The sequence below is a fragment of the Schistocerca gregaria genome, unplaced genomic scaffold (assembly GCF_023897955.1).
Source record: "Schistocerca gregaria isolate iqSchGreg1 unplaced genomic scaffold, iqSchGreg1.2 ptg000395l, whole genome shotgun sequence".
NCBI classification, from domain to species: domain Eukaryota; kingdom Metazoa; phylum Arthropoda; class Insecta; order Orthoptera; family Acrididae; genus Schistocerca; species Schistocerca gregaria.
The window spans coordinates 1-27,884 of NW_026061834.1; the positions used below are offsets into that span (position 1 = coordinate 1).

Genomic DNA, 27,884 nt, shown 5'->3' on the forward strand with positions numbered 1-27,884 from the left:
CACACTAGATCGCGTGTTATTTGACTTGCGTTAGCTCATAAATTGCTACACGTCACCGTCTGCAAGCTAAAATGGACACATCTGCACTGCCCAGAGAGGCGACACTTGCACTGACACTTGGTGGACGGCAGTGAGACGAGGAGATGAGCTGTGGCTTCTGGGAGCGACTGTAGCGCTGCACCAAAGAAACACTGCACATTGCTGGAGACCCACGTGTTTAGTAGAGACGCAACTGCTAGGATGCAGCTGAACGTCCATCTTCTGAGAGCGAGAAAATTTTCGCAGTCGGCAGGACTCGAAGCTACGCTCCCAGAGGGAATCTGATTTCAAGTCAGACGCCTTAACCACTCGGCCACGACTGCCGGGGGCAATAGCGGTCTTCCGACAAGTGAAAGTCCAACTTTAGAAGCAATCCAATGGCAGAAAGCTGCGTGGGCCTAACTCTTTTCTGTAGTGTTTCCATTGCCAGCACATTAGCCGTTACGAATATTGTATTAATTTTCCGCCTAGACATGGCCTTGAACCCAACACCCTTTGGTTGAAAATCAAACGCTCTACCGACTGAGCTATCGTACAGCTGCGTTGCGTGCGAGTGATTCGCATGACGTAATTACTGGCTTGTGGCTCCAATGGCGACTTCACCGACTTCCCACTGACGCACCGCTGACGCTAGTTTACTGTCGTCTTAAGTGGTCGACATACTTGCAAGTAGCTGCGACATCTTAAGAAAAGAAACGCTGCACCATTGCTTTGTGCCGCACTCGAATGACTGAATTGCGATTCTTAAAAAAGAGAGAAATGAATGTTTGCTCTGTCCAACGCTTCCAAGCACGTCTGTGTACTCACGAACTCGGCGTCGACGCGAGAAAATGACGGCAGCGCACTCGTGGGCCTGCGACGGCTTTCTGCAGTCCCAGCGTCAGTGAGAGGGTGAACCGGTAGCCACAGAAAGCAGCGGCCGCCGCGACACTCAGTACTGTAAAACGGAAATTTTCGTCTTGTTGAGGATGGCGTCACGTGTGTGAAAATATTTGGCTCCTCTTTATGCAAAATCGCACGCAGCCGGTAGGATTCGAACCTACGCTCCCACAGGGAATCTGATTTCGAGTCAGACGCCTTAACTACTCGGCCACGACTGCCGTAGTTCGGGACTTTCTCCCGAAACATGCAACTGATACGGTTTAAAGCACTGTGGCGTCCAGAAAACGGCGTAGCTGCATTCTTTTCCGTAGTGTTTCCACCGCTACCAGAGGAATCGCTACCAAAGTATTAAAATCTCCGCCCGAACAGGGACTTGAACCCTGGACCCTTAGGTTAAAAGCCTAATGCTCTACCGACTGAGCTATCCGGGCTCACATGACGTTAGAGATCGTCCACGATGCACAGCTATACATTGACTCATGTCCTTCACAGTTGTGCTATCGCTGCATCGAGCTGTTACTAATTAAACGTCGCCTGAATGCTGTCTACAAACGTGTCGCGCTAAGCTCGTAGCAGACTATCTAAGAATGCTGACACACGATGCAAAAACAAACCGCAGCAGTCGTTAGGTCTCATACGTTGGAGTAGAGGAGTTACGTGTTTTGTCGACACTCACTGGGGCAATTGGAAAATTCACAAGTATTTCGAATGCAATGCTTCCCACGTTTTCGCTCATTTCACGGTTCCGTTGGAGACGTTCTTTACCTCCTGACACAAAAAAGGGAACGCAGTCGGTAGGACTTTTCGTATTTTCTTACTTCTCAGGGAGTTGCCTACTGTGTTCCTCTTACGGCAAGCACTAGACAACCTGAACAGTTACAGGACAGAGTCATTTTTGTTCTCGGCTGTACTTACATCATCACAGACTCGGAGCAATTCCATTGGCATCAGCTTCAAAACAAACACTTGCCGAAACCCGGGATCGAACCAGGGACCTTTAGATCTTCAGTCTAACGCTCTCCCAACTGAGCTATTTCGGCTCACACCTATGTCTGCACAATTGCGCGTCTTCGTTAAACTTCTGAATCGCCGCCAATTTCACAGTCATCTTCGTCTGATAAGACACAGGGAGGCTGGAAGGCGAGCAGCAGATGCAGTGAAGTACCACACACATTTCTTCTGATTCCATCATCGTAAGAAGCAAACATGTCGACTCGATTCATGTAATATCGACTTCGCTGGCGCTAGAAAACCTTTGCTATATCGATGCCACGTGCAACTCGTGTGCAGAGAACGAGACACAAGAAGGAGTGAGTCTCTCCACTATGTGAGAGCCAGTATCTAGCAGAAACACACCGCTAAAACATTTGACTTGCGTTAGCTCATAAATTGCTACACGTCACCGTCTGCAAGCTAAAATGGACACATCTGCACTGCCCAGAGAGGCGACACTTGCACTGACACTTGGGTGGACGGCAGTGAGACGAGGAGATGAGCTGTGGCTTCTGGGAGCGACTGTAGCGCTGCACCAAAGAACACTGCACATTGCTGGAGACCCACGTGTTTAGTAGAGACGCAACTGCTAGGATGCAGCTGAACGTCCATCTTCTGAGAGCGAGAAAATTTTCGCAGTCGGCAGGACTCGAAGCTACGCTCCCCAGAGGGAATCTGATTTCAAGTCAGACGCCTTAACCACTCGGCCACGACTGCCGGGGGCAATAGCGTCTTCCGACAAGTGAAAGTCCCAACTTTAGAAGCAATCCAATGGCAGAAAGCTGCGTGGCCTAACTCTTTTCTGTAGTGTTTCCATTGCCAGCACATTAGCCGTTACGAAATTGTATTAATTTTTCGCCTAGACATGGCCTTGAACCCAACACCCTTTGGTTGAAAAATCAAACGCTCTACCGACTGAGCTATCGTACAGCTGCGGTTGCGGTGCGAGTGATTCGCATGACGTAATTACTGGCTTGTGGCTCCAATGGCGACTTCACCGACTTCCCACTGACGCACCGCTGACGCTAGTTTACTGTCGTCTTAAGTGGTCGACATACTTGCAAGTAGCTGCGACATCTTAAGAAAAGAAACGCGTGCACCATTGCTTTGCCGCACTCGAATGACTGAATTGCGATTCTTAAAAAAGAGAGAAATGAATGTTTGCTCTGTCCAACGCTTCCAAGCACGTCTGTGTACTCACGAACTCGGCGTCGACGCGAGAAAATGACGGCAGCGCACTCGTGGGCCTGCGACGGCTTTCTGCAGTCCCAGCGTCAGTGAGAGGTGAACCGGTAGCCACAGAAAGCAGCGGCCGCCGCGACACTCAGTACTGTAAAAACGGAAATTTTCGTCTTGTTGAGGATGGCGTCACGTGTGTGAAAATATTTGCTCCTCTTTATGCAAAATCGCACGCAGCCGGTAGGATTCGAACCTACGCTCCCACAGGGAATCTGATTTCGAGTCAGACGCCTTAACTACTCGGCCACGACTGCCGTAGTTCGGGGACTTTCTCCCGAAACATGCAACTGATACGGTTTAAAGCACTGTGGCGTCAGAAAACGGCGTAGCTGCATTCTTTTCCGTAGTGTTTCCACCGCTACCAGAGGAATCGCTACCAAAGTATTAAAATCTCCGCCCGAACAGGGACTTTGAACCCTGGACCCTTAGGTTAAAAGCCTAATGCTCTACCGACTGAGCTATCCGGGCTCACATGACGTTAGAGATCGTCCCACGATGCACAGCTATACATTGACTCATGTCCTTCACAGTTGTGCTATCGCTGCATCGAGCTGTTACTAATTAAAACGTCGCCTGAATGCTGTCTACAAACGTGTCGCGCTAAGCTCGTAGCAGACTATCTAAGAATGCTGACACACCGATGCAAAAACAAACCGCAGCAGTCGTTAGGTCTCATACGTTGGAGTAGAGGAGTTACGTGTTTTGTCGACACTCACTGGGCAATTGGAAAATTCACAAGTATTTCGAATGCAATGCTTCCCACGTTTTCGCTCATTTCACGGTTCCGTTGGAGACGTTCTTTACCCTCCTGACACAAAAAAGGGAACGCAGTCGGTAGGACTTTTCGTATTTTCTTACTTCTCAGGGAGTTGCCTACTGTGTTCCTCTTACGGCAAGCACTAGACAACCTGAACAGTTACAGGACAGAGTCATTTTTGTTCTCGGCTGTACTTACATCATCACAGACTCGGAGCAATTCCATTGGCATCAGCTTCAAAACAAACACTTGCCGAAACCCGGGATCGAACCAGGGACCTTTAGATCTTCAGTCTAACGCTCTCCCAACTGAGCTATTTCGGCTCACACCTATGTCTGCAACAATTGCGCGTCTTCGTTAAACTTCTGAATCGCCGCCAATTTCACAGTCATCTTCGTCTGATAAGACACAGGGAGGCTGGAAGGCGAGCAGCAGATGCAGTGAAGTACCACACACATTTCTTCTGATTCCATCATCGTAAGAAGCAAACATGTCGGACTCGATTCATGTAATATCGACTTCGCTGGCGCTAGAAAAACCTTTGCTATATCGATGCCACGTGCAACTCGTGTGCAGAGAACGAGACACAAGAAGGAGTGAGTCTCTCCACTATGTGAGAGCCAGTATCTAGCAGAAACACACGCTAAAACATTTGACTTGCGTTAGCTCATAATTGCTACACGTCACCGTCTGCAAGCTAAAATGGACACATCTGCACTGCCCAGAGAGGCGACACTTGCACTGACACTTGGTGGACGGCAGTGAGACGAGGAGATGAGCTGTGGCTTCTGGGAGCGACTGTAGCGGCTGCACCAAAGAACACTGCACATTGCTGGAGACCCACGTGTTTAGTAGAGACGCAACTGCTAGGATGCAGCTGAACGTCCATCTTCTGAGAGCGAGAAAATTTTCGCAGTCGGCAGGACTCGAAGCTACGCTCCCAGAGGGAATCTGATTTCAAGTCAGACGCCTTAACCACTCGCCATCGACTGCCGGTGGCAATAGCGTCTTCCGACAAGTGAAAGTCCAACTTTAGAAGCAATCCAATGGCAGAAAGCTGCGTGGCCTAACTCTTTTCTGTAGTGTTTCCATTGCCAGCACATTAGCCGTTACGAAATTGTATTAATTTCTCGCCTAGACATGGCCTTGAACCCAACACCCTTTGGTTGAAAATCAAACGCTCTACCGACTGAGCTATCGTACAGCTGCGTTGCGGTGCGAGTCGATTCGCATGACGTAATTACTGGCTTGTGGCTCCAATGGCGACTTCACCGACTTCCCACTGACGCACCCGCTGACGCTAGTTTACTGTCGTCTTAAGTGGTCGACATACTTGCAAGTAGCTGCGACATCTTAAGAAAAGAAACGCTGCACCATTGCTTTTGCCGCACTCGAATGACTGAATTGCGATTCTTAAAAAAGAGAGAAATGAATGTTTGCTCTGTCCAACGCTTCCAAGCACGTCTGTGTACTCACGAACTCGGCGTCGACGCGAGAAAATGACGGCAGCGCACTCGTGGGCCTGCGACGGCTTTCTGCAGTCCCAGCGTCAGTGAGAGGTGAACCGGTAGCCACAGAAAGCAGCGGCCGCCGCGACACTCAGTACTGTAAAACGGAAATTTTCGTCTTGTTAGGATGGCGTCACGTGTGTGAAAATATTTGCTCCTCTTTATGCAAAATCGCACGCAGCCGGTAGATTCGAACCTACGCTCCCACAGGGAATCTGATTTCGAGTCAGACGCCTTAACTACTCGGCCACGACTGCCGTAGTTCGGGACTTTCTCCCGAAACATGCAACTGATACGGTTTAAAGCACTGCTGGCGTCAGAAAACGGCGTAGCTGCATTCTTTTCCGTAGTGTTTCCACCGCTACCAGAGGAATCGCTACCAAAGTATTAAAATCTCCGCCCGAACAGGGACTTGAACCCTGGGACCCTTAGGTTAAAAGCCTAATGCTCTACCGACTGAGCTATCCGGGCTCACATGACGTTAGAGATCGTCCCACGATGCACAGCTATACATTGACTCATGTCCTTCACAGTTGTGCTATCGCTGCATCGAGCTGTTACTAATTAAACGTCGCCTGAATGCTGTCTACAAACGTGTCGGCGCTAAGCTCGTAGCAGACTATCTAAGAATGCTGACACACGATGCAAAAACAAAACCGCAGCAGTCGTTAGGTCTCATACGTTGGAGTAGAGGAGTTACGTGTTTTGTCGACACTCACTGGGCAATTGGAAAATTCACAAGTATTTCGAATGCAATGCTTCCCACGTTTTTCGCTCATTTCACGGGTTCCGTTGGAGACGTTCTTTACCTCCTGACACAAAAAAGGGAACGCAGTCGGTAGGACTTTTCGTATTTTCTTACTTCTCAGGGAGTTGCCTACTGTGTTCCTCTTACGGCAAGCACTAGACAAACCTGAACAGTTACAGGACAGAGTCATTTTTGTTCTCGGCTGTACTTACATCATCACAGACTCGGAGCAATTCCATTGGCATCAGCTTCAAAACAAACACTTGCCGAAACCCGGGATCGAACCAGGGACCTTTAGATCTTCAGTCTAACGCTCTCCCAACTGAGCTATTTCGGCTCACAGACCTATGTCTGCACAATTGCGCGTCTTCGTTAAACTTCTGAATCGCCGCCAATTTCACAGTCATCTTCGTCTGATAAGGACACAGGGAGGCTGGAAGGCGAGCAGCAGATGCAGTGAAGTACCACACACATTTCTTCTGATTCCATCATCGTAAGAAGCAAACATGTCGACTCGATTCATGTAATATCGACTTCGCTGGCGCTAGAAAACCTTTGCTATATCGATGCCACGTGCAACTCGTGTGCAGAGAACGAGACACAAGAAGGAGTGAGTCTCTCCACTATGTGAGAGCCAGTATCTAGCAGAAACACACGCTAAAACATTTGACTTGCGTTAGCTCATAAATTGCTACACGTCACCGTCTGCAAGCTAAAATGGACACATCTGCACTGCCCAGAGAGGCGACACTTGCACTGACACTTGGTGACACTAGATCGCGTGTTAGATGAGCTGTGGCTTCTGGGAGCGACTGTAGCGCTGCACCAAAGAACACTGCACATTGCTGGAGACCCACGTGTTTAGTAGAGACGCAACTGCTAGGATGCAGCTGAACGTCCATCTTCTGAGAGCGAGAAAATTTTCGCAGTCGGCAGGACTCGAAGCTACGCTCCCAGAGGGAATCTGATTTCAAGTCAGACGCCTTAACCACTCGGCCACGACTGCCGGGGGCAATAGCGTCTTCCGACAAGTGAAAGTCCAACTTTAGAAGCAATCCAATGGCAGAAAGCTGCGTGGCCTAACTCTTTTCTGTAGTGTTTCCATTGCCAGCACTTAGCCGTTACGAAATTGTATTAATTTTCGCCTAGACATGGCCTTGAACCCAACACCCTTTGGTTGAAAATCAAACGCTCTACCGACTGAGCTATCGTACAGCTGCGTTGCGTGCGAGTGATTCGCATGACGTAATTACTGGCTTGTGGCTCCAATGGCGACTTCACCGACTTCCCACTGACGCACCGCTGACGCTAGTTTACTGTCGTCTTAAGTGGTCGACATACTTGCAAGTAGCTGCGACATCTTAAGAAAAGAAACGCTGCACCATTGCTTTTGCCGCACTCGAATGACTGAATTGCGATTCTTAAAAAAGAGAGAAATGAATGTTTGCTCTGTCCAACGCTTCCAAGCACGTCTGTGTACTCACGAACTCGGCGTCGACGCGAGAAAATGACGGCAGCGCACTCGTGGGCCTGCGACGGCTTTCTGCAGTCCCAGCGTCAGTGAGAGGTGAACCGGTAGCCACAGAAAGCAGCGGCCGCCGCGACACTCAGTACTGTAAAACGGAAATTTTCGTCTTGTTGAGGATGGCGTCACGTGTGTGAAAATATTTGCTCCTCTTTATGCAAAATCGCACGCAGCCGGTAGGATTCGAACCTACGCTCCCACAGGGAATCTGATTTCGAGTCAGACGCCTTAACTACTCGGCCACGACTGCCGTAGTTCGGGACTTTCTCCCGAAACATGCAACTGATACGGTTTAAAGCACTGTGGCGTCAGAAAACGGCGTAGCTGCATTCTTTTCCGTAGTGTTTCCACCGCTACCAGAGGAATCGCTACCAAAGTATTAAAATCTCCGCCCGAACAGGGACTTGAACCCTGGACCCTTAGGTTAAAAGCCTAATGCTCTACCGACTGAGCTATCCGGGCTCACATGACGTTAGAGATCGTCCCACGATGCACAGCTATACATTGACTCATGTCCTTCACAGTTGTGCTATCGCTGCATCGAGCTGTTACTAATTAAACGTCGCCTGAATGCTGTCTACAAACGTGTCGCGCTAAGCTCGTAGCAGACTATCTAAGAATGCTGACACACGATGCAAAAACAAACCGCAGCAGTCGTTAGGTCTCATACGTTGGAGTAGAGGAGTTACGTGTTTTGTCGACACTCACTGGGCAATTGGAAAATTCACAAGTATTTCGAATGCAATGCTTCCCACGTTTTCGCTCATTTCACGGTTCCGTTGGAGACGTTCTTTACCTCCTGACACAAAAAAGGGAACGCAGTCGGTAGGACTTTTCGTATTTTCTTACTTCTCAGGGAGTTGCCTACTGTGTTCCTCTTACGGCAAGCACTAGACAACCTGAACAGTTACAGGACAGAGTCATTTTTGTTCTCGGCTGTACTTACATCATCACAGACTCGGAGCAATTCCATTGGCATCAGCTTCAAAACAAACACTTGCCGAAACCCGGGATCGAACCAGGGACCTTTAGATCTTCAGTCTAACGCTCTCCCAACTGAGCTATTTCGGCTCACACCTATGTCTGCACAATTGCGCGTCTTCGTTAAACTTCTGAATCGCCGCCAATTTCACAGTCATCTTCGTCTGATAAGACACAGGGAGGCTGGAAGGCGAGCAGCAGATGCAGTGAAGTACCACACACATTTCTTCTGATTCCATCATCGTAAGAAGCAAACATGTCGACTCGATTCATGTAATATCGACTTCGCTGGCGCTAGAAAACCTTTGCTATATCGATGCCACGTGCAACTCGTGTGCAGAGAACGAGACACAAGAAGGAGTGAGTCTCTCCACTATGTGAGAGCCAGTATCTAGCAGAAACACACGCTAAAACATTTGACTTGCGTTAGCTCATAAATTGCTACACGTCACCGTCTGCAAGCTAAAATGGACACATCTGCACTGCCCAGAGAGGCGACACTTGCACTGACACTTGGTGGACGGCAGTGAGACGAGGAGATGAGCTGTGGCTTCTGGGAGCGACTGTAGCGCTGCACCAAAGAACACTGCACATTGCTGGAGACCCACGTGTTTTAGTAGAGACGCAACTGCTAGGATGCAGCTGAACGTCCATCTTCTGAGAGCGAGAAAATTTTCGCAGTCGGCAGGACTCGAAGCTACGCTCCCAGAGGGAATCTGATTTCAAGTCAGACGCCTTAACCACTCGGCCACGACTGCCGGTGGCAATAGCGTCTTCCGACAAGTGAAAGTCCAACTTTAGAAGCAATCCAATGGCAGAAAGCTGCGTGGCCTAACTCTTTTCTGTAGTGTTTCCATTGCCAGCACATTAGCCGTTACGAAATTGTATTAATTTTCGCCTAGACATGGCCTTGAACCCAACACCCTTTGGTTGAAAATCAAACGCTCTACCGACTGAGCTATCGTACAGCTGCGTTGCGTGCGAGTGATTCGCATGACGTAATTACTGGCTTGTGGCTCCAATGGCGACTTCACCGACTTCCCACTGACGCACCGCTGACGCTAGTTTACTGTCGTCTTAAGTGGTCGACATACTTGCAAGTAGCTGCGACATCTTAAGAAAAGAAACGCTGCACCATTGCTTTTGCCGCACTCGAATGACTGAATTGCGATTCTTAAAAAAGAGAGAAATGAATGTTTGCTCTGTCCAACGCTTCCAAGCACGTCTGTGTACTCACGAACTCGGCGTCGACGCGAGAAAATGACGGCAGCGCACTCGTGGGCCTGCGACGGCTTTCTGCAGTCCCAGCGTCAGTGAGAGGTGAACCGGTAGCCACAGAAAGCAGCGGCCGCCGCGACACTCAGTACTGTAAAACGGAAATTTTCGTCTTGTTGAGGATGGCGTCACGTGTGTGAAAATATTTGCTCCTCTTTATGCAAAATCGCACGCAGCCGGTAGGATTCGAACCTACGCTCCCACAGGGAATCTGATTTCGAGTCAGACGCCTTAACTACTCGGCCACGACTGCCGTAGTTCGGGACTTTCTCCCGAAACATGCAACTGATACGGTTTAAAGCACTGTGGCGTCAGAAAACGGCGTAGCTGCATTCTTTTCCGTAGTGTTTCCACCGCTACCAGAGGAATCGCTACCAAAGTATTAAAATCTCCGCCCGAACAGGGACTTGAACCCTGGACCCTTAGGTTAAAAGCCTAATGCTCTACCGACTGAGCTATCCGGGCTCACATGACGTTAGAGATCGTCCCACGATGCACAGCTATACATTGACTCATGTCCTTCACAGTTGTGCTATCGCTGCATCGAGCTGTTACTAATTAAACGTCGCCTGAATGCTGTCTACAAACGTGTCGCGCTAAGCTCGTAGCAGACTATCTAAGAATGCTGACACACGATGCAAAAACAAACCGCAGCAGTCGTTAGGTCTCATACGTTGGAGTAGAGGAGTTACGTGTTTTGTCGACACTCACTGGGCAATTGGAAAATTCACAAGTATTTCGAATGCAATGCTTCCCACGTTTTCGCTCATTTCACGGTTCCGTTGGAGACGTTCTTTACCTCCTGACACAAAAAAGGGAACGCAGTCGGTAGGACTTTTCGTATTTTCTTACTTCTCAGGGAGTTGCCTACTGTGTTCCTCTTACGGCAAGCACTAGACAACCTGAACAGTTACAGGACAGAGTCATTTTTGTTCTCGGCTGTACTTACATCATCACAGACTCGGAGCAATTCCATTGGCATCAGCTTCAAAACAAACACTTGCCGAAACCCGGGATCGAACCAGGGACCTTTAGATCTTCAGTCTAACGCTCTCCCAACTGAGCTATTTCGGCTCACACCTATGTCTGCACAATTGCGCGTCTTCGTTAAACTTCTGAATCGCCGCCAATTTCACAGTCATCTTCGTCTGATAAGACACAGGGAGGCTGGAAGGCGAGCAGCAGATGCAGTGAAGTACCACACACATTTCTTCTGATTCCATCATCGTAAGAAGCAAACATGTCGACTCGATTCATGTAATATCGACTTCGCTGGCGCTAGAAAACCTTTGCTATATCGATGCCACGTGCAACTCGTGTGCAGAGAACGAGACACAAGAAGGAGTGAGTCTCTCCACTATGTGAGAGCCAGTATCTAGCAGAAACACACGCTAAAACATTTGACTTGCGTTAGCTCATAAATTGCTACACGTCACCGTCTGCAAGCTAAAATGGACACATCTGCACTGCCCAGAGAGGCGACACTTGCACTGACACTTGGTGGACGGCAGTGAGACGAGGAGATGAGCTGTGGCTTCTGGGAGCGACTGTAGCGCTGCACCAAAGAACACTGCACATTGCTGGAGACCCACGTGTTTAGTAGAGACGCAACTGCTAGGATGCAGCTGAACGTCCATCTTCTGAGAGCGAGAAAATTTTCGCAGTCGGCAGGACTCGAAGCTACGCTCCCAGAGGGAATCTGATTTCAAGTCAGACGCCTTAACCACTCGGCCACGACTGCCGGGGGCAATAGCGTCTTCCGACAAGTGAAAGTCCAACTTTAGAAGCAATCCAATGGCAGAAAGCTGCGTGGCCTAACTCTTTTCTGTAGTGTTTCCATTGCCAGCACATTAGCCGTTACGAAATTGTATTAATTTTCGCCTAGACATGGCCTTGAACCCAACACCCTTTGGTTGAAAATCAAACGCTCTACCGACTGAGCTATCGTACAGCTGCGTTGCGTGCGAGTGATTCGCATGACGTAATTACTGGCTTGTGGCTCCAATGGCGACTTCACCGACTTCCCACTGACGCACCGCTGACGCTAGTTTACTGTCGTCTTAAGTGGTCGACATACTTGCAAGTAGCTGCGACATCTTAAGAAAAGAAACGCTGCACCATTGCTTTTGCCGCACTCGAATGACTGAATTGCGATTCTTAAAAAAGAGAGAAATGAATGTTTGCTCTGTCCAACGCTTCCAAGCACGTCTGTGTACTCACGAACTCGGCGTCGACGCGAGAAAATGACGGCAGCGCACTCGTGGGCCTGCGACGGCTTTCTGCAGTCCCAGCGTCAGTGAGAGGTGAACCGGTAGCCACAGAAAGCAGCGGCCGCCGCGACACTCAGTACTGTAAAACGGAAATTTTCGTCTTGTTGAGGATGGCGTCACGTGTGTGAAAATATTTGCTCCTCTTTATGCAAAATCGCACGCAGCCGGTAGGATTCGAACCTACGCTCCCACAGGGAATCTGATTTCGAGTCAGACGCCTTAACTACTCGGCCACATGCAACTGATACGGTTTAAAGCACTGTGGCGTCAGAAAACGGCGTAGCTGCATTCTTTTCCGTAGTGTTTCCACCGCTACCAGAGGAATCGCTACCAAAGTATTAAAATCTCCGCCCGAACAGGGACTTGAACCCTGGACCCTTAGGTTAAAAGCCTAATGCTCTACCGACTGAGCTATCCGGGCTCACATGACGTTAGAGATCGTCCCACGATGCACAGCTATACATTGACTCATGTCCTTCACAGTTGTGCTATCGCTGCATCGAGCTGTTACTAATTAAACGTCGCCTGAATGCTGTCTACAAACGTGTCGCGCTAAGCTCGTAGCAGACTATCTAAGAATGCTGACACACGATGCAAAAACAAACCGCAGCAGTCGTTAGGTCTCATACGTTGGAGTAGAGGAGTTACGTGTTTTGTCGACACTCACTGGGCAATTGGAAAATTCACAAGTATTTCGAATGCAATGCTTCCCACGTTTTCGCTCATTTCACGGTTCCGTTGGAGACGTTCTTTACCTCCTGACACAAAAAAGGGAACGCAGTCGGTAGGACTTTTCGTATTTTCTTACTTCTCAGGGAGTTGCCTACTGTGTTCCTCTTACGGCAAGCACTAGACAACCTGAACAGTTACAGGACAGAGTCATTTTTGTTCTCGGCTGTACTTACATCATCACAGACTCGGAGCAATTCCATTGGCATCAGCTTCAAAACAAACACTTGCCGAAACCCGGGATCGAACCAGGGACCTTTAGATCTTCAGTCTAACGCTCTCCCAACTGAGCTATTTCGGCTCACACCTATGTCTGCACAATTGCGCGTCTTCGTTAAACTTCTGAATCGCCGCCAATTTCACAGTCATCTTCGTCTGATAAGACACAGGGAGGCTGGAAGGCGAGCAGCAGATGCAGTGAAGTACCACACACATTTCTTCTGATTCCATCATCGTAAGAAGCAAACATGTCGACTCGATTCATGTAATATCGACTTCGCTGGCGCTAGAAAACCTTTGCTATATCGATGCCACGTGCAACTCGTGTGCAGAGAACGAGACACAAGAAGGAGTGAGTCTCTCCACTATGTGAGAGCCAGTATCTAGCAGAAACACACGCTAAAACATTTGACTTGCGTTAGCTCATAAATTGCTACACGTCACCGTCTGCAAGCTAAAATGGACACATCTGCACTGCCCAGAGAGGCGACACTTGCACTGACACTTGGTGGACGGCAGTGAGACGAGGAGATGAGCTGTGGCTTCTGGGAGCGACTGTAGCGCTGCACCAAAGAACACTGCACATTGCTGGAGACCCACGTGTTTAGTAGAGACGCAACTGCTAGGATGCAGCTGAACGTCCATCTTCTGAGAGCGAGAAAATTTTCGCAGTCGGCAGGACTCGAAGCTACGCTCCCAGAGGGAATCTGATTTCAAGTCAGACGCCTTAACCACTCGGCCACGACTGCCGGTGGCAATAGCGTCTTCCGACAAGTGAAAGTCCAACTTTAGAAGCAATCCAATGGCAGAAAGCTGCGTGGCCTAACTCTTTTCTGTAGTGTTTCCATTGCCAGCACATTAGCCGTTACGAAATTGTATTAATTTTCGCCTAGACATGGCCTTGAACCCAACACCCTTTGGTTGAAAATCAAACGCTCTACCGACTGAGCTATCGTACAGCTGCGTTGCGTGCGAGTGATTCGCATGACGTAATTACTGGCTTGTGGCTCCAATGGCGACTTCACCGACTTCCCACTGACGCACCGCTGACGCTAGTTTACTGTCGTCTTAAGTGGTCGACATACTTGCAAGTAGCTGCGACATCTTAAGAAAAGAAACGCTGCACCATTGCTTTTGCCGCACTCGAATGACTGAATTGCGATTCTTAAAAAAGAGAGAAATGAATGTTTGCTCTGTCCAACGCTTCCAAGCACGTCTGTGTACTCACGAACTCGGCGTCGACGCGAGAAAATGACGGCAGCGCACTCGTGGGCCTGCGACGGCTTTCTGCAGTCCCAGCGTCAGTGAGAGGTGAACCGGTAGCCACAGAAAGCAGCGGCCGCCGCGACACTCAGTACTGTAAAACGGAAATTTTCGTCTTGTTGAGGATGGCGTCACGTGTGTGAAAATATTTGCTCCTCTTTATGCAAAATCGCACGCAGCCGGTAGGATTCGAACCTACGCTCCCACAGGGAATCTGATTTCGAGTCAGACGCCTTAACTACTCGGCCACATGCAACTGATACGGTTTAAAGCACTGTGGCGTCAGAAAACGGCGTAGCTGCATTCTTTTCCGTAGTGTTTCCACCGCTACCAGAGGAATCGCTACCAAAGTATTAAAATCTCCGCCCGAACAGGGACTTGAACCCTGGACCCTTAGGTTAAAAGCCTAATGCTCTACCGACTGAGCTATCCGGGCTCACATGACGTTAGAGATCGTCCCACGATGCACAGCTATACATTGACTCATGTCCTTCACAGTTGTGCTATCGCTGCATCGAGCTGTTACTAATTAAACGTCGCCTGAATGCTGTCTACAAACGTGTCGCGCTAAGCTCGTAGCAGACTATCTAAGAATGCTGACACACGATGCAAAAACAAACCGCAGCAGTCGTTAGGTCTCATACGTTGGAGTAGAGGAGTTACGTGTTTTGTCGACACTCACTGGGCAATTGGAAAATTCACAAGTATTTCGAATGCAATGCTTCCCACGTTTTCGCTCATTTCACGGTTCCGTTGGAGACGTTCTTTACCTCCTGACACAAAAAAGGGAACGCAGTCGGTAGGACTTTTCGTATTTTCTTACTTCTCAGGGAGTTGCCTACTGTGTTCCTCTTACGGCAAGCACTAGACAACCTGAACAGTTACAGGACAGAGTCATTTTTGTTCTCGGCTGTACTTACATCATCACAGACTCGGAGCAATTCCATTGGCATCAGCTTCAAAACAAACACTTGCCGAAACCCGGGATCGAACCAGGGACCTTTAGATCTTCAGTCTAACGCTCTCCCAACTGAGCTATTTCGGCTCACACCTATGTCTGCACAATTGCGCGTCTTCGTTAAACTTCTGAATCGCCGCCAATTTCACAGTCATCTTCGTCTGATAAGACACAGGGAGGCTGGAAGGCGAGCAGCAGATGCAGTGAAGTACCACACACATTTCTTCTGATTCCATCATCGTAAGAAGCAAACATGTCGACTCGATTCATGTAATATCGACTTCGCTGGCGCTAGAAAACCTTTGCTATATCGATGCCACGTGCAACTCGTGTGCAGAGAACGAGACACAAGAAGGAGTGAGTCTCTCCACTATGTGAGAGCCAGTATCTAGCAGAAACACACGCTAAAACATTTGACTTGCGTTAGCTCATAAATTGCTACACGTCACCGTCTGCAAGCTAAAATGGACACATCTGCACTGCCCAGAGAGGCGACACTTGCACTGACACTTGGTGGACGGCAGTGAGACGAGGAGATGAGCTGTGGCTTCTGGGAGCGACTGTAGCGCTGCACCAAAGAACACTGCACATTGCTGGAGACCCACGTGTTTAGTAGAGACGCAACTGCTAGGATGCAGCTGAACGTCCATCTTCTGAGAGCGAGAAAATTTTCGCAGTCGGCAGGACTCGAAGCTACGCTCCCAGAGGGAATCTGATTTCAAGTCAGACGCCTTAACCACTCGGCCACGACTGCCGGTGGCAATAGCGTCTTCCGACAAGTGAAAGTCCAACTTTAGAAGCAATCCAATGGCAGAAAGCTGCGTGGCCTAACTCTTTTCTGTAGTGTTTCCATTGCCAGCACATTAGCCGTTACGAAATTGTATTAATTTTCGCCTAGACATGGCCTTGAACCCAACACCCTTTGGTTGAAAATCAAACGCTCTACCGACTGAGCTATCGTACAGCTGCGTTGCGTGCGAGTGATTCGCATGACGTAATTACTGGCTTGTGGCTCCAATGGCGACTTCACCGACTTCCCACTGACGCACCGCTGACGCTAGTTTACTGTCGTCTTAAGTGGTCGACATACTTGCAAGTAGCTGCGACATCTTAAGAAAAGAAACGCTGCACCATTGCTTTTGCCGCACTCGAATGACTGAATTGCGATTCTTAAAAAAGAGAGAAATGAATGTTTGCTCTGTCCAACGCTTCCAAGCACGTCTGTGTACTCACGAACTCGGCGTCGACGCGAGAAAATGACGGCAGCGCACTCGTGGGCCTGCGACGGCTTTCTGCAGTCCCAGCGTCAGTGAGAGGTGAACCGGTAGCCACAGAAAGCAGCGGCCGCCGCGACACTCAGTACTGTAAAACGGAAATTTTCGTCTTGTTGAGGATGGCGTCACGTGTGTGAAAATATTTGCTCCTCTTTATGCAAAATCGCACGCAGCCGGTAGGATTCGAACCTACGCTCCCACAGGGAATCTGATTTCGAGTCAGACGCCTTAACTACTCGGCCACATGCAACTGATACGGTTTAAAGCACTGTGGCGTCAGAAAACGGCGTAGCTGCATTCTTTTCCGTAGTGTTTCCACCGCTACCAGAGGAATCGCTACCAAAGTATTAAAATCTCCGCCCGAACAGGGACTTGAACCCTGGACCCTTAGGTTAAAAGCCTAATGCTCTACCGACTGAGCTATCCGGGCTCACATGACGTTAGAGATCGTCCCACGATGCACAGCTATACATTGACTCATGTCCTTCACAGTTGTGCTATCGCTGCATCGAGCTGTTACTAATTAAACGTCGCCTGAATGCTGTCTACAAACGTGTCGCGCTAAGCTCGTAGCAGACTATCTAAGAATGCTGACACACGATGCAAAAACAAACCGCAGCAGTCGTTAGGTCTCATACGTTGGAGTAGAGGAGTTACGTGTTTTGTCGACACTCACTGGGCAATTGGAAAATTCACAAGTATTTCGAATGCAATGCTTCCCACGTTTTCGCTCATTTCACGGTTCCGTTGGAGACGTTCTTTACCTCCTGACACAAAAAAGGGAACGCAGTCGGTAGGACTTTTCGTATTTTCTTACTTCTCAGGGAGTTGCCTACTGTGTTCCTCTTACGGCAAGCACTAGACAACCTGAACAGTTACAGGACAGAGTCATTTTTGTTCTCGGCTGTACTTACATCATCACAGACTCGGAGCAATTCCATTGGCATCAGCTTCAAAACAAACACTTGCCGAAACCCGGGATCGAACCAGGGACCTTTAGATCTTCAGTCTAACGCTCTCCCAACTGAGCTATTTCGGCTCACACCTATGTCTGCACAATTGCGCGTCTTCGTTAAACTTCTGAATCGCCGCCAATTTCACAGTCATCTTCGTCTGATAAGACACAGGGAGGCTGGAAGGCGAGCAGCAGATGCAGTGAAGTACCACACACATTTCTTCTGATTCCATCATCGTAAGAAGCAAACATGTCGACTCGATTCATGTAATATCGACTTCGCTGGCGCTAGAAAACCTTTGCTATATCGATGCCACGTGCAACTCGTGTGCAGAGAACGAGACACAAGAAGGAGTGAGTCTCTCCACTATGTGAGAGCCAGTATCTAGCAGAAACACACGCTAAAACATTTGACTTGCGTTAGCTCATAAATTGCTACACGTCACCGTCTGCAAGCTAAAATGGACACATCTGCACTGCCCAGAGAGGCGACACTTGCACTGACACTTGGTGGACGGCAGTGAGACGAGGAGATGAGCTGTGGCTTCTGGGAGCGACTGTAGCGCTGCACCAAAGAACACTGCACATTGCTGGAGACCCACGTGTTTAGTAGAGACGCAACTGCTAGGATGCAGCTGAACGTCCATCTTCTGAGAGCGAGAAAATTTTCGCAGTCGGCAGGACTCGAAGCTACGCTCCCAGAGGGAATCTGATTTCAAGTCAGACGCCTTAACCACTCGGCCACGACTGCCGGGGGCAATAGCGTCTTCCGACAAGTGAAAGTCCAACTTTAGAAGCAATCCAATGGCAGAAAGCTGCGTGGCCTAACTCTTTTCTGTAGTGTTTCCATTGCCAGCACATTAGCCGTTACGAAATTGTATTAATTTTCGCCTAGACATGGCCTTGAACCCAACACCCTTTGGTTGAAAATCAAACGCTCTACCGACTGAGCTATCGTACAGCTGCGTTGCGTGCGAGTGATTCGCATGACGTAATTACTGGCTTGTGGCTCCAATGGCGACTTCACCGACTTCCCACTGACGCACCGCTGACGCTAGTTTACTGTCGTCTTAAGTGGTCGACATACTTGCAAGTAGCTGCGACATCTTAAGAAAAGAAACGCTGCACCATTGCTTTTGCCGCACTCGAATGACTGAATTGCGATTCTTAAAAAAGAGAGAAATGAATGTTTGCTCTGTCCAACGCTTCCAAGCACGTCTGTGTACTCACGAACTCGGCGTCGACGCGAGAAAATGACGGCAGCGCACTCGTGGGCCTGCGACGGCTTTCTGCAGTCCCAGCGTCAGTGAGAGGTGAACCGGTAGCCACAGAAAGCAGCGGCCGCCGCGACACTCAGTACTGTAAAACGGAAATTTTCGTCTTGTTGAGGATGGCGTCACGTGTGTGAAAATATTTGCTCCTCTTTATGCAAAATCGCACGCAGCCGGTAGGATTCGAACCTACGCTCCCACAGGGAATCTGATTTCGAGTCAGACGCCTTAACTACTCGGCCACATGCAACTGATACGGTTTAAAGCACTGTGGCGTCAGAAAACGGCGTAGCTGCATTCTTTTCCGTAGTGTTTCCACCGCTACCAGAGGAATCGCTACCAAAGTATTAAAATCTCCGCCCGAACAGGGACTTGAACCCTGGACCCTTAGGTTAAAAGCCTAATGCTCTACCGACTGAGCTATCCGGGCTCACATGACGTTAGAGATCGTCCCACGATGCACAGCTATACATTGACTCATGTCCTTCACAGTTGTGCTATCGCTGCATCGAGCTGTTACTAATTAAACGTCGCCTGAATGCTGTCTACAAACGTGTCGCGCTAAGCTCGTAGCAGACTATCTAAGAATGCTGACACACGATGCAAAAACAAACCGCAGCAGTCGTTAGGTCTCATACGTTGGAGTAGAGGAGTTACGTGTTTTGTCGACACTCACTGGGCAATTGGAAAATTCACAAGTATTTCGAATGCAATGCTTCCCACGTTTTCGCTCATTTCACGGTTCCGTTGGAGACGTTCTTTACCTCCTGACACAAAAAAGGGAACGCAGTCGGTAGGACTTTTCGTATTTTCTTACTTCTCAGGGAGTTGCCTATTGTGTTCCTCTTACGGCAAGCACTAGACAACCTGAACAGTTACAGGACAGAGTCATTTTTGTTCTCGGCTGTACTTACATCATCACAGACTCGGAGCAATTCCATTGGCATCAGCTTCAAAACAAACACTTGCCGAAACCCGGGATCGAACCAGGGACCTTTAGATCTTCAGTCTAACGCTCTCCCAACTGAGCTATTTCGGCTCACACCTATGTCTGCACAATTGCGCGTCTTCGTTAAACTTCTGAATCGCCGCCAATTTCACAGTCATCTTCGTCTGATAAGACACAGGGAGGCTGGAAGGCGAGCAGCAGATGCAGTGAAGTACCACACACATTTCTTCTGATTCCATCATCGTAAGAAGCAAACATGTCGACTCGATTCATGTAATATCGACTTCGCTGGCGCTAGAAAACCTTTGCTATATCGATGCCACGTGCAACTCGTGTGCAGAGAACGAGACACAAGAAGGAGTGAGTCTCTCCACTATGTGAGAGCCAGTATCTAGCAGAAACACACGCTAAAACATTTGACTTGCGTTAGCTCATAAATTGCTACACGTCACCGTCTGCAAGCTAAAATGGACACATCTGCACTGCCCAGAGAGGCGACACTTGCACTGACACTTGGTGGACGGCAGTGAGACGAGGAGATGAGCTGTGGCTTCTGGGAGCGACTGTAGCGCTGCACCAAAGAACACTGCACATTGCTGGAGACCCACGTGTTTAGTAGAGACGCAACTGCTAGGATGCAGCTGAACGTCCATCTTCTGAGAGCGAGAAAATTTTCGCAGTCGGCAGGACTCGAAGCTACGCTCCCAGAGGGAATCTGATTTCAAGTCAGACGCCTTAACCACTCGGCCACGACTGCCGGTGGCAATAGCGTCTTCCGACAAGTGAAAGTCCAACTTTAGAAGCAATCCAATGGCAGAAAGCTGCGTGGCCTAACTCTTTTCTGTAGTGTTTCCATTGCCAGCACATTAGCCGTTACGAAATTGTATTAATTTTCGCCTAGACATGGCCTTGAACCCAACACCCTTTGGTTGAAAATCAAACGCTCTACCGACTGAGCTATCGTACAGCTGCGTTGCGTGCGAGTGATTCGCATGACGTAATTACTGGCTTGTGGCTCCAATGGCGACTTCACCGACTTCCCACTGACGCACCGCTGACGCTAGTTTACTGTCGTCTTAAGTGGTCGACATACTTGCAAGTAGCTGCGACATCTTAAGAAAAGAAACGCTGCACCATTGCTTTTGCCGCACTCGAATGACTGAATTGCGATTCTTAAAAAAGAGAGAAATGAATGTTTGCTCTGTCCAACGCTTCCAAGCACGTCTGTGTACTCACGAACTCGGCGTCGACGCGAGAAAATGACGGCAGCGCACTCGTGGGCCTGCGACGGCTTTCTGCAGTCCCAGCGTCAGTGAGAGGTGAACCGGTAGCCACAGAAAGCAGCGGCCGCCGCGACACTCAGTACTGTAAAACGGAAATTTTCGTCTTGTTGAGGATGGCGTCACGTGTGTGAAAATATTTGCTCCTCTTTATGCAAAATCGCACGCAGCCGGTAGGATTCGAACCTACGCTCCCACAGGGAATCTGATTTCGAGTCAGACGCCTTAACTACTCGGCCACGACTGCCGTAGTTCGGGACTTTCTCCCGAAACATGCAACTGATACGGTTTAAAGCACTGTGGCGTCAGAAAACGGCGTAGCTGCATTCTTTTCCGTAGTGTTTCCACCGCTACCAGAGGAATCGCTACCAAAGTATTAAAATCTCCGCCCGAACAGGGACTTGAACCCTGGACCCTTAGGTTAAAAGCCTAATGCTCTACCGACTGAGCTATCCGGGCTCACATGACGTTAGAGATCGTCCCACGATGCACAGCTATACATTGACTCATGTCCTTCACAGTTGTGCTATCGCTGCATCGAGCTGTTACTAATTAAACGTCGCCTGAATGCTGTCTACAAACGTGTCGCGCTAAGCTCGTAGCAGACTATCTAAGAATGCTGACACACGATGCAAAAACAAACCGCAGCAGTCGTTAGGTCTCATACGTTGGAGTAGAGGAGTTACGTGTTTTGTCGACACTCACTGGGCAATTGGAAAATTCACAAGTATTTCGAATGCAATGCTTCCCACGTTTTCGCTCATTTCACGGTTCCGTTGGAGACGTTCTTTACCTCCTGACACAAAAAAGGGAACGCAGTCGGTAGGACTTTTCGTATTTTCTTACTTCTCAGGGAGTTGCCTACTGTGTTCCTCTTACGGCAAGCACTAGACAACCTGAACAGTTACAGGACAGAGTCATTTTTGTTCTCGGCTGTACTTACATCATCACAGACTCGGAGCAATTCCATTGGCATCAGCTTCAAAACAAACACTTGCCGAAACCCGGGATCGAACCAGGGACCTTTAGATCTTCAGTCTAACGCTCTCCCAACTGAGCTATTTCGGCTCACACCTATGTCTGCACAATTGCGCGTCTTCGTTAAACTTCTGAATCGCCGCCAATTTCACAGTCATCTTCGTCTGATAAGACACAGGGAGGCTGGAAGGCGAGCAGCAGATGCAGTGAAGTACCACACACATTTCTTCTGATTCCATCATCGTAAGAAGCAAACATGTCGACTCGATTCATGTAATATCGACTTCGCTGGCGCTAGAAAACCTTTGCTATATCGATGCCACGTGCAACTCGTGTGCAGAGAACGAGACACAAGAAGGAGTGAGTCTCTCCACTATGTGAGAGCCAGTATCTAGCAGAAACACACGCTAAAACATTTGACTTGCGTTAGCTCATAAATTGCTACACGTCACCGTCTGCAAGCTAAAATGGACACATCTGCACTGCCCAGAGAGGCGACACTTGCACTGACACTTGGTGGACGGCAGTGAGACGAGGAGATGAGCTGTGGCTTCTGGGAGCGACTGTAGCGCTGCACCAAAGAACACTGCACATTGCTGGAGACCCACGTGTTTAGTAGAGACGCAACTGCTAGGATGCAGCTGAACGTCCATCTTCTGAGAGCGAGAAAATTTTCGCAGTCGGCAGGACTCGAAGCTACGCTCCCAGAGGGAATCTGATTTCAAGTCAGACGCCTTAACCACTCGGCCACGACTGCCGGGGGCAATAGCGTCTTCCGACAAGTGAAAGTCCAACTTTAGAAGCAATCCAATGGCAGAAAGCTGCGTGGCCTAACTCTTTTCTGTAGTGTTTCCATTGCCAGCACATTAGCCGTTACGAAATTGTATTAATTTTCGCCTAGACATGGCCTTGAACCCAACACCCTTTGGTTGAAAATCAAACGCTCTACCGACTGAGCTATCGTACAGCTGCGTTGCGTGCGAGTGATTCGCATGACGTAATTACTGGCTTGTGGCTCCAATGGCGACTTCACCGACTTCCCACTGACGCACCGCTGACGCTAGTTTACTGTCGTCTTAAGTGGTCGACATACTTGCAAGTAGCTGCGACATCTTAAGAAAAGAAACGCTGCACCATTGCTTTTGCCGCACTCGAATGACTGAATTGCGATTCTTAAAAAAGAGAGAAATGAATGTTTGCTCTGTCCAACGCTTCCAAGCACGTCTGTGTACTCACGAACTCGGCGTCGACGCGAGAAAATGACGGCAGCGCACTCGTGGGCCTGCGACGGCTTTCTGCAGTCCCAGCGTCAGTGAGAGGTGAACCGGTAGCCACAGAAAGCAGCGGCCGCCGCGACACTCAGTACTGTAAAACGGAAATTTTCGTCTTGTTGAGGATGGCGTCACGTGTGTGAAAATATTTGCTCCTCTTTATGCAAAATCGCACGCAGCCGGTAGGATTCGAACCTACGCTCCCACAGGGAATCTGATTTCGAGTCAGACGCCTTAACTACTCGGCCACATGCAACTGATACGGTTTAAAGCACTGTGGCGTCAGAAAACGGCGTAGCTGCATTCTTTTCCGTAGTGTTTCCACCGCTACCAGAGGAATCGCTACCAAAGTATTAAAATCTCCGCCCGAACAGGGACTTGAACCCTGGACCCTTAGGTTAAAAGCCTAATGCTCTACCGACTGAGCTATCCGGGCTCACATGACGTTAGAGATCGTCCCACGATGCACAGCTATACATTGACTCATGTCCTTCACAGTTGTGCTATCGCTGCATCGAGCTGTTACTAATTAAACGTCGCCTGAATGCTGTCTACAAACGTGTCGCGCTAAGCTCGTAGCAGACTATCTAAGAATGCTGACACACGATGCAAAAACAAACCGCAGCAGTCGTTAGGTCTCATACGTTGGAGTAGAGGAGTTACGTGTTTTGTCGACACTCACTGGGCAATTGGAAAATTCACAAGTATTTCGAATGCAATGCTTCCCACGTTTTCGCTCATTTCACGGTTCCGTTGGAGACGTTCTTTACCTCCTGACACAAAAAAGGGAACGCAGTCGGTAGGACTTTTCGTATTTTCTTACTTCTCAGGGAGTTGCCTACTGTGTTCCTCTTACGGCAAGCACTAGACAACCTGAACAGTTACAGGACAGAGTCATTTTTGTTCTCGGCTGTACTTACATCATCACAGACTCGGAGCAATTCCATTGGCATCAGCTTCAAAACAAACACTTGCCGAAACCCGGGATCGAACCAGGGACCTTTAGATCTTCAGTCTAACGCTCTCCCAACTGAGCTATTTCGGCTCACACCTATGTCTGCACAATTGCGCGTCTTCGTTAAACTTCTGAATCGCCGCCAATTTCACAGTCATCTTCGTCTGATAAGACACAGGGAGGCTGGAAGGCGAGCAGCAGATGCAGTGAAGTACCACACACATTTCTTCTGATTCCATCATCGTAAGAAGCAAACATGTCGACTCGATTCATGTAATATCGACTTCGCTGGCGCTAGAAAACCTTTGCTATATCGATGCCACGTGCAACTCGTGTGCAGAGAACGAGACACAAGAAGGAGTGAGTCTCTCCACTATGTGAGAGCCAGTATCTAGCAGAAACACACGCTAAAACATTTGACTTGCGTTAGCTCATAAATTGCTACACGTCACCGTCTGCAAGCTAAAATGGACACATCTGCACTGCCCAGAGAGGCGACACTTGCACTGACACTTGGTGGACGGCAGTGAGACGAGGAGATGAGCTGTGGCTTCTGGGAGCGACTGTAGCGCTGCACCAAAGAACACTGCACATTGCTGGAGACCCACGTGTTTAGTAGAGACGCAACTGCTAGGATGCAGCTGAACGTCCATCTTCTGAGAGCGAGAAAATTTTCGCAGTCGGCAGGACTCGAAGCTACGCTCCCAGAGGGAATCTGATTTCAAGTCAGACGCCTTAACCACTCGGCCACGACTGCGTCTTCCGACAAGTGAACGTCCAACTTTAGAAGCAATCCAATGGCAGAAAGCTGCGTGGCCTAACTCTTTTCTGTAGTGTTTCCATTGCCAGCACATTAGCCGTTACGAAATTGTATTAATTTTCGCCTAGACATGGCCTTGAACCCAACACCCTTTGGTTGAAAATCAAACGCTCTACCGACTGAGCTATCGTACAGCTGCGTTGCGTGCGAGTGATTCGCATGACGTAATTACTGGCTTGTGGCTCCAATGGCGACTTCACCGACTTCCCACTGACGCACCGCTGACGCTAGTTTACTGTCGTCTTAAGTGGTCGACATACTTGCAAGTAGCTGCGACATCTTAAGAAAAGAAACGCTGCACCATTGCTTTTGCCGCACTCGAATGACTGAATTGCGATTCTTAAAAAAGAGAGAAATGAATGTTTGCTCTGTCCAACGCTTCCAAGCACGTCTGTGTACTCACGAACTCGGCGTCGACGCGAGAAAATGACGGCAGCGCACTCGTGGGCCTGCGACGGCTTTCTGCAGTCCCAGCGTCAGTGAGAGGTGAACCGGTAGCCACAGAAAGCAGCGGCCGCCGCGACACTCAGTACTGTAAAACGGAAATTTTCGTCTTGTTGAGGATGGCGTCACGTGTGTGAAAATATTTGCTCCTCTTTATGCAAAATCGCACGCAGCCGGTAGGATTCGAACCTACGCTCCCACAGGGAATCTGATTTCGAGTCAGACGCCTTAACTACTCGGCCACGACTGCCGTAGTTCGGGATTTTCTCCCGAAACATGCAACTGATACGGTTTAAAGCACTGTGGCGTCAGAAAACGGCGTAGCTGCATTCTTTTCCGTAGTGTTTCCACCGCTACCAGAGGAATCGCTACCAAAGTATTAAAATCTCCGCCCGAACAGGGACTTGAACCCTGGACCCTTAGGTTAAAAGCCTAATGCTCTACCGACTGAGCTATCCGGGCTCACATGACGTTAGAGATCGTCCCACGATGCACAGCTATACATTGACTCATGTCCTTCACAGTTGTGCTATCGCTGCATCGAGCTGTTACTAATTAAACGTCGCCTGAATGCTGTCTACAAACGTGTCGCGCTAAGCTCGTAGCAGACTATCTAAGAATGCTGACACACGATGCAAAAACAAACCGCAGCAGTCGTTAGGTCTCATACGTTGGAGTAGAGGAGTTACGTGTTTTGTCGACACTCACTGGGCAATTGGAAAATTCACAAGTATTTCGAATGCAATGCTTCCCACGTTTTCGCTCATTTCACGGTTCCGTTGGAGACGTTCTTTACCTCCTGACACAAAAAAGGGAACGCAGTCGGTAGGACTTTTCGTATTTTCTTACTTCTCAGGGAGTTGCCTACTGTGTTCCTCTTACGGCAAGCACTAGACAACCTGAACAGTTACAGGACAGAGTCATTTTTGTTCTCGGCTGTACTTACATCATCACAGACTCGGAGCAATTCCATTGGCATCAGCTTCAAAACAAACACTTGCCGAAACCCGGGATCGAACCAGGGACCTTTAGATCTTCAGTCTAACGCTCTCCCAACTGAGCTATTTCGGCTCACACCTATGTCTGCACAATTGCGCGTCTTCGTTAAACTTCTGAATCGCCGCCAATTTCACAGTCATCTTCGTCTGATAAGACACAGGGAGGCTGGAAGGCGAGCAGCAGATGCAGTGAAGTACCACACACATTTCTTCTGATTCCATCATCGTAAGAAGCAAACATGTCGACTCGATTCATGTAATATCGACTTCGCTGGCGCTAGAAAACCTTTGCTATATCGATGCCACGTGCAACTCGTGTGCAGAGAACGAGACACAAGAAGGAGTGAGTCTCTCCACTATGTGAGAGCCAGTATCTAGCAGAAACACACGCTAAAACATTTGACTTGCGTTAGCTCATAAATTGCTACACGTCACCGTCTGCAAGCTAAAATGGACACATCTGCACTGCCCAGAGAGGCGACACTTGCACTGACACTTGGTGGACGGCAGTGAGACGAGGAGATGAGCTGTGGCTTCTGGGAGCGACTGTAGCGCTGCACCAAAGAACACTGCACATTGCTGGAGACCCACGTGTTTAGTAGAGACGCAACTGCTAGGATGCAGCTGAACGTCCATCTTCTGAGAGCGAGAAAATTTTCGCAGTCGGCAGGACTCGAAGCTACGCTCCCAGAGGGAATCTGATTTCAAGTCAGACGCCTTAACCACTCGGCCACGACTGCCGGGGGCAATAGCGTCTTCCGACAAGTGAAAGTCCAACTTTAGAAGCAATCCAATGGCAGAAAGCTGCGTGGCCTAACTCTTTTCTGTAGTGTTTCCATTGCCAGCACATTAGCCGTTACGAAATTGTATTAATTTTCGCCTAGACATGGCCTTGAACCCAACACCCTTTGGTTGAAAATCAAACGCTCTACCGACTGAGCTATCGTACAGCTGCGTTGCGTGCGAGTGATTCGCATGACGTAATTACTGGCTTGTGGCTCCAATGGCGACTTCACCGACTTCCCACTGACGCACCGCTGACGCTAGTTTACTGTCGTCTTAAGTGGTCGACATACTTGCAAGTAGCTGCGACATCTTAAGAAAAGAAACGCTGCACCATTGCTTTTGCCGCACTCGAATGACTGAATTGCGATTCTTAAAAAAGAGAGAAATGAATGTTTGCTCTGTCCAACGCTTCCAAGCACGTCTGTGTACTCACGAACTCGGCGTCGACGCGAGAAAATGACGGCAGCGCACTCGTGGGCCTGCGACGGCTTTCTGCAGTCCCAGCGTCAGTGAGAGG

At 49.1% G+C, this 27,884-nt stretch overlaps 48 non-coding genes across 48 annotated transcripts; all 48 read right to left on the minus strand.

The window, feature by feature from the left end:
- Positions 1 to 280: 280 nt before the first annotated feature.
- On the minus strand, positions 281 to 362 carry Trnas-uga (transfer RNA serine (anticodon UGA)). The gene has a single exon. It is a non-coding gene; the product is annotated as a tRNA-Ser (tRNA).
- A 695-nt stretch (positions 363 to 1,057) lies between these two features.
- Positions 1,058 to 1,139, minus strand: Trnas-cga (transfer RNA serine (anticodon CGA)). Its single transcript has one exon. It is a non-coding gene; the product is annotated as a tRNA-Ser (tRNA).
- Positions 1,140 to 1,279: 140 nt separating this feature from the next.
- Trnak-uuu (transfer RNA lysine (anticodon UUU)) lies at positions 1,280 to 1,352 on the minus strand. Its single transcript has one exon. It is a non-coding gene; the product is annotated as a tRNA-Lys (tRNA).
- A 536-nt stretch (positions 1,353 to 1,888) lies between these two features.
- Trnaf-gaa (transfer RNA phenylalanine (anticodon GAA)) lies at positions 1,889 to 1,961 on the minus strand. Its single transcript has one exon. It is a non-coding gene; the product is annotated as a tRNA-Phe (tRNA).
- A 587-nt stretch (positions 1,962 to 2,548) lies between these two features.
- Trnas-uga (transfer RNA serine (anticodon UGA)) lies at positions 2,549 to 2,631 on the minus strand. Its single transcript has one exon. It is a non-coding gene; the product is annotated as a tRNA-Ser (tRNA).
- A 694-nt stretch (positions 2,632 to 3,325) lies between these two features.
- On the minus strand, positions 3,326 to 3,407 carry Trnas-cga (transfer RNA serine (anticodon CGA)). Its single transcript has one exon. It is a non-coding gene; the product is annotated as a tRNA-Ser (tRNA).
- A 140-nt stretch (positions 3,408 to 3,547) lies between these two features.
- Trnak-uuu (transfer RNA lysine (anticodon UUU)) lies at positions 3,548 to 3,621 on the minus strand. Its single transcript has one exon. It is a non-coding gene; the product is annotated as a tRNA-Lys (tRNA).
- Positions 3,622 to 4,160: 539 nt separating this feature from the next.
- Positions 4,161 to 4,233, minus strand: Trnaf-gaa (transfer RNA phenylalanine (anticodon GAA)). The gene has a single exon. It is a non-coding gene; the product is annotated as a tRNA-Phe (tRNA).
- A 1,361-nt stretch (positions 4,234 to 5,594) lies between these two features.
- Positions 5,595 to 5,675, minus strand: Trnas-cga (transfer RNA serine (anticodon CGA)). Its single transcript has one exon. It is a non-coding gene; the product is annotated as a tRNA-Ser (tRNA).
- A 140-nt stretch (positions 5,676 to 5,815) lies between these two features.
- On the minus strand, positions 5,816 to 5,889 carry Trnak-uuu (transfer RNA lysine (anticodon UUU)). Its single transcript has one exon. It is a non-coding gene; the product is annotated as a tRNA-Lys (tRNA).
- A 541-nt stretch (positions 5,890 to 6,430) lies between these two features.
- Trnaf-gaa (transfer RNA phenylalanine (anticodon GAA)) lies at positions 6,431 to 6,503 on the minus strand. Its single transcript has one exon. It is a non-coding gene; the product is annotated as a tRNA-Phe (tRNA).
- Positions 6,504 to 7,090: 587 nt separating this feature from the next.
- On the minus strand, positions 7,091 to 7,172 carry Trnas-uga (transfer RNA serine (anticodon UGA)). Its single transcript has one exon. It is a non-coding gene; the product is annotated as a tRNA-Ser (tRNA).
- A 687-nt stretch (positions 7,173 to 7,859) lies between these two features.
- Trnas-cga (transfer RNA serine (anticodon CGA)) lies at positions 7,860 to 7,941 on the minus strand. Its single transcript has one exon. It is a non-coding gene; the product is annotated as a tRNA-Ser (tRNA).
- Positions 7,942 to 8,080: 139 nt separating this feature from the next.
- On the minus strand, positions 8,081 to 8,153 carry Trnak-uuu (transfer RNA lysine (anticodon UUU)). Its single transcript has one exon. It is a non-coding gene; the product is annotated as a tRNA-Lys (tRNA).
- A 536-nt stretch (positions 8,154 to 8,689) lies between these two features.
- On the minus strand, positions 8,690 to 8,762 carry Trnaf-gaa (transfer RNA phenylalanine (anticodon GAA)). Its single transcript has one exon. It is a non-coding gene; the product is annotated as a tRNA-Phe (tRNA).
- Positions 8,763 to 9,348: 586 nt separating this feature from the next.
- Trnas-uga (transfer RNA serine (anticodon UGA)) lies at positions 9,349 to 9,430 on the minus strand. Its single transcript has one exon. It is a non-coding gene; the product is annotated as a tRNA-Ser (tRNA).
- Positions 9,431 to 10,118: 688 nt separating this feature from the next.
- Positions 10,119 to 10,200, minus strand: Trnas-cga (transfer RNA serine (anticodon CGA)). The gene has a single exon. It is a non-coding gene; the product is annotated as a tRNA-Ser (tRNA).
- A 139-nt stretch (positions 10,201 to 10,339) lies between these two features.
- Positions 10,340 to 10,412, minus strand: Trnak-uuu (transfer RNA lysine (anticodon UUU)). The gene has a single exon. It is a non-coding gene; the product is annotated as a tRNA-Lys (tRNA).
- A 536-nt stretch (positions 10,413 to 10,948) lies between these two features.
- Positions 10,949 to 11,021, minus strand: Trnaf-gaa (transfer RNA phenylalanine (anticodon GAA)). The gene has a single exon. It is a non-coding gene; the product is annotated as a tRNA-Phe (tRNA).
- Positions 11,022 to 11,606: 585 nt separating this feature from the next.
- Trnas-uga (transfer RNA serine (anticodon UGA)) lies at positions 11,607 to 11,688 on the minus strand. The gene has a single exon. It is a non-coding gene; the product is annotated as a tRNA-Ser (tRNA).
- Positions 11,689 to 12,376: 688 nt separating this feature from the next.
- Trnas-cga (transfer RNA serine (anticodon CGA)) lies at positions 12,377 to 12,456 on the minus strand. Its single transcript has one exon. It is a non-coding gene; the product is annotated as a tRNA-Ser (tRNA).
- A 109-nt stretch (positions 12,457 to 12,565) lies between these two features.
- Trnak-uuu (transfer RNA lysine (anticodon UUU)) lies at positions 12,566 to 12,638 on the minus strand. The gene has a single exon. It is a non-coding gene; the product is annotated as a tRNA-Lys (tRNA).
- Positions 12,639 to 13,174: 536 nt separating this feature from the next.
- Positions 13,175 to 13,247, minus strand: Trnaf-gaa (transfer RNA phenylalanine (anticodon GAA)). The gene has a single exon. It is a non-coding gene; the product is annotated as a tRNA-Phe (tRNA).
- Positions 13,248 to 13,832: 585 nt separating this feature from the next.
- Positions 13,833 to 13,914, minus strand: Trnas-uga (transfer RNA serine (anticodon UGA)). The gene has a single exon. It is a non-coding gene; the product is annotated as a tRNA-Ser (tRNA).
- Positions 13,915 to 14,602: 688 nt separating this feature from the next.
- Trnas-cga (transfer RNA serine (anticodon CGA)) lies at positions 14,603 to 14,682 on the minus strand. Its single transcript has one exon. It is a non-coding gene; the product is annotated as a tRNA-Ser (tRNA).
- Positions 14,683 to 14,791: 109 nt separating this feature from the next.
- Trnak-uuu (transfer RNA lysine (anticodon UUU)) lies at positions 14,792 to 14,864 on the minus strand. The gene has a single exon. It is a non-coding gene; the product is annotated as a tRNA-Lys (tRNA).
- A 536-nt stretch (positions 14,865 to 15,400) lies between these two features.
- On the minus strand, positions 15,401 to 15,473 carry Trnaf-gaa (transfer RNA phenylalanine (anticodon GAA)). Its single transcript has one exon. It is a non-coding gene; the product is annotated as a tRNA-Phe (tRNA).
- A 585-nt stretch (positions 15,474 to 16,058) lies between these two features.
- On the minus strand, positions 16,059 to 16,140 carry Trnas-uga (transfer RNA serine (anticodon UGA)). The gene has a single exon. It is a non-coding gene; the product is annotated as a tRNA-Ser (tRNA).
- Positions 16,141 to 16,828: 688 nt separating this feature from the next.
- Trnas-cga (transfer RNA serine (anticodon CGA)) lies at positions 16,829 to 16,908 on the minus strand. The gene has a single exon. It is a non-coding gene; the product is annotated as a tRNA-Ser (tRNA).
- Positions 16,909 to 17,017: 109 nt separating this feature from the next.
- On the minus strand, positions 17,018 to 17,090 carry Trnak-uuu (transfer RNA lysine (anticodon UUU)). Its single transcript has one exon. It is a non-coding gene; the product is annotated as a tRNA-Lys (tRNA).
- A 536-nt stretch (positions 17,091 to 17,626) lies between these two features.
- Trnaf-gaa (transfer RNA phenylalanine (anticodon GAA)) lies at positions 17,627 to 17,699 on the minus strand. Its single transcript has one exon. It is a non-coding gene; the product is annotated as a tRNA-Phe (tRNA).
- A 585-nt stretch (positions 17,700 to 18,284) lies between these two features.
- Trnas-uga (transfer RNA serine (anticodon UGA)) lies at positions 18,285 to 18,366 on the minus strand. Its single transcript has one exon. It is a non-coding gene; the product is annotated as a tRNA-Ser (tRNA).
- Positions 18,367 to 19,054: 688 nt separating this feature from the next.
- On the minus strand, positions 19,055 to 19,134 carry Trnas-cga (transfer RNA serine (anticodon CGA)). Its single transcript has one exon. It is a non-coding gene; the product is annotated as a tRNA-Ser (tRNA).
- A 109-nt stretch (positions 19,135 to 19,243) lies between these two features.
- Trnak-uuu (transfer RNA lysine (anticodon UUU)) lies at positions 19,244 to 19,316 on the minus strand. Its single transcript has one exon. It is a non-coding gene; the product is annotated as a tRNA-Lys (tRNA).
- Positions 19,317 to 19,852: 536 nt separating this feature from the next.
- Positions 19,853 to 19,925, minus strand: Trnaf-gaa (transfer RNA phenylalanine (anticodon GAA)). Its single transcript has one exon. It is a non-coding gene; the product is annotated as a tRNA-Phe (tRNA).
- Positions 19,926 to 20,510: 585 nt separating this feature from the next.
- On the minus strand, positions 20,511 to 20,592 carry Trnas-uga (transfer RNA serine (anticodon UGA)). Its single transcript has one exon. It is a non-coding gene; the product is annotated as a tRNA-Ser (tRNA).
- Positions 20,593 to 21,280: 688 nt separating this feature from the next.
- On the minus strand, positions 21,281 to 21,362 carry Trnas-cga (transfer RNA serine (anticodon CGA)). Its single transcript has one exon. It is a non-coding gene; the product is annotated as a tRNA-Ser (tRNA).
- Positions 21,363 to 21,501: 139 nt separating this feature from the next.
- On the minus strand, positions 21,502 to 21,574 carry Trnak-uuu (transfer RNA lysine (anticodon UUU)). Its single transcript has one exon. It is a non-coding gene; the product is annotated as a tRNA-Lys (tRNA).
- A 536-nt stretch (positions 21,575 to 22,110) lies between these two features.
- Trnaf-gaa (transfer RNA phenylalanine (anticodon GAA)) lies at positions 22,111 to 22,183 on the minus strand. Its single transcript has one exon. It is a non-coding gene; the product is annotated as a tRNA-Phe (tRNA).
- Positions 22,184 to 22,768: 585 nt separating this feature from the next.
- Trnas-uga (transfer RNA serine (anticodon UGA)) lies at positions 22,769 to 22,850 on the minus strand. Its single transcript has one exon. It is a non-coding gene; the product is annotated as a tRNA-Ser (tRNA).
- A 688-nt stretch (positions 22,851 to 23,538) lies between these two features.
- Trnas-cga (transfer RNA serine (anticodon CGA)) lies at positions 23,539 to 23,618 on the minus strand. Its single transcript has one exon. It is a non-coding gene; the product is annotated as a tRNA-Ser (tRNA).
- Positions 23,619 to 23,727: 109 nt separating this feature from the next.
- Positions 23,728 to 23,800, minus strand: Trnak-uuu (transfer RNA lysine (anticodon UUU)). Its single transcript has one exon. It is a non-coding gene; the product is annotated as a tRNA-Lys (tRNA).
- Positions 23,801 to 24,336: 536 nt separating this feature from the next.
- On the minus strand, positions 24,337 to 24,409 carry Trnaf-gaa (transfer RNA phenylalanine (anticodon GAA)). The gene has a single exon. It is a non-coding gene; the product is annotated as a tRNA-Phe (tRNA).
- Positions 24,410 to 24,994: 585 nt separating this feature from the next.
- Trnas-uga (transfer RNA serine (anticodon UGA)) lies at positions 24,995 to 25,076 on the minus strand. Its single transcript has one exon. It is a non-coding gene; the product is annotated as a tRNA-Ser (tRNA).
- A 675-nt stretch (positions 25,077 to 25,751) lies between these two features.
- On the minus strand, positions 25,752 to 25,833 carry Trnas-cga (transfer RNA serine (anticodon CGA)). The gene has a single exon. It is a non-coding gene; the product is annotated as a tRNA-Ser (tRNA).
- Positions 25,834 to 25,972: 139 nt separating this feature from the next.
- Trnak-uuu (transfer RNA lysine (anticodon UUU)) lies at positions 25,973 to 26,045 on the minus strand. The gene has a single exon. It is a non-coding gene; the product is annotated as a tRNA-Lys (tRNA).
- A 536-nt stretch (positions 26,046 to 26,581) lies between these two features.
- On the minus strand, positions 26,582 to 26,654 carry Trnaf-gaa (transfer RNA phenylalanine (anticodon GAA)). Its single transcript has one exon. It is a non-coding gene; the product is annotated as a tRNA-Phe (tRNA).
- A 585-nt stretch (positions 26,655 to 27,239) lies between these two features.
- Trnas-uga (transfer RNA serine (anticodon UGA)) lies at positions 27,240 to 27,321 on the minus strand. The gene has a single exon. It is a non-coding gene; the product is annotated as a tRNA-Ser (tRNA).
- Positions 27,322 to 27,884: the final 563 nt, after the last annotated feature.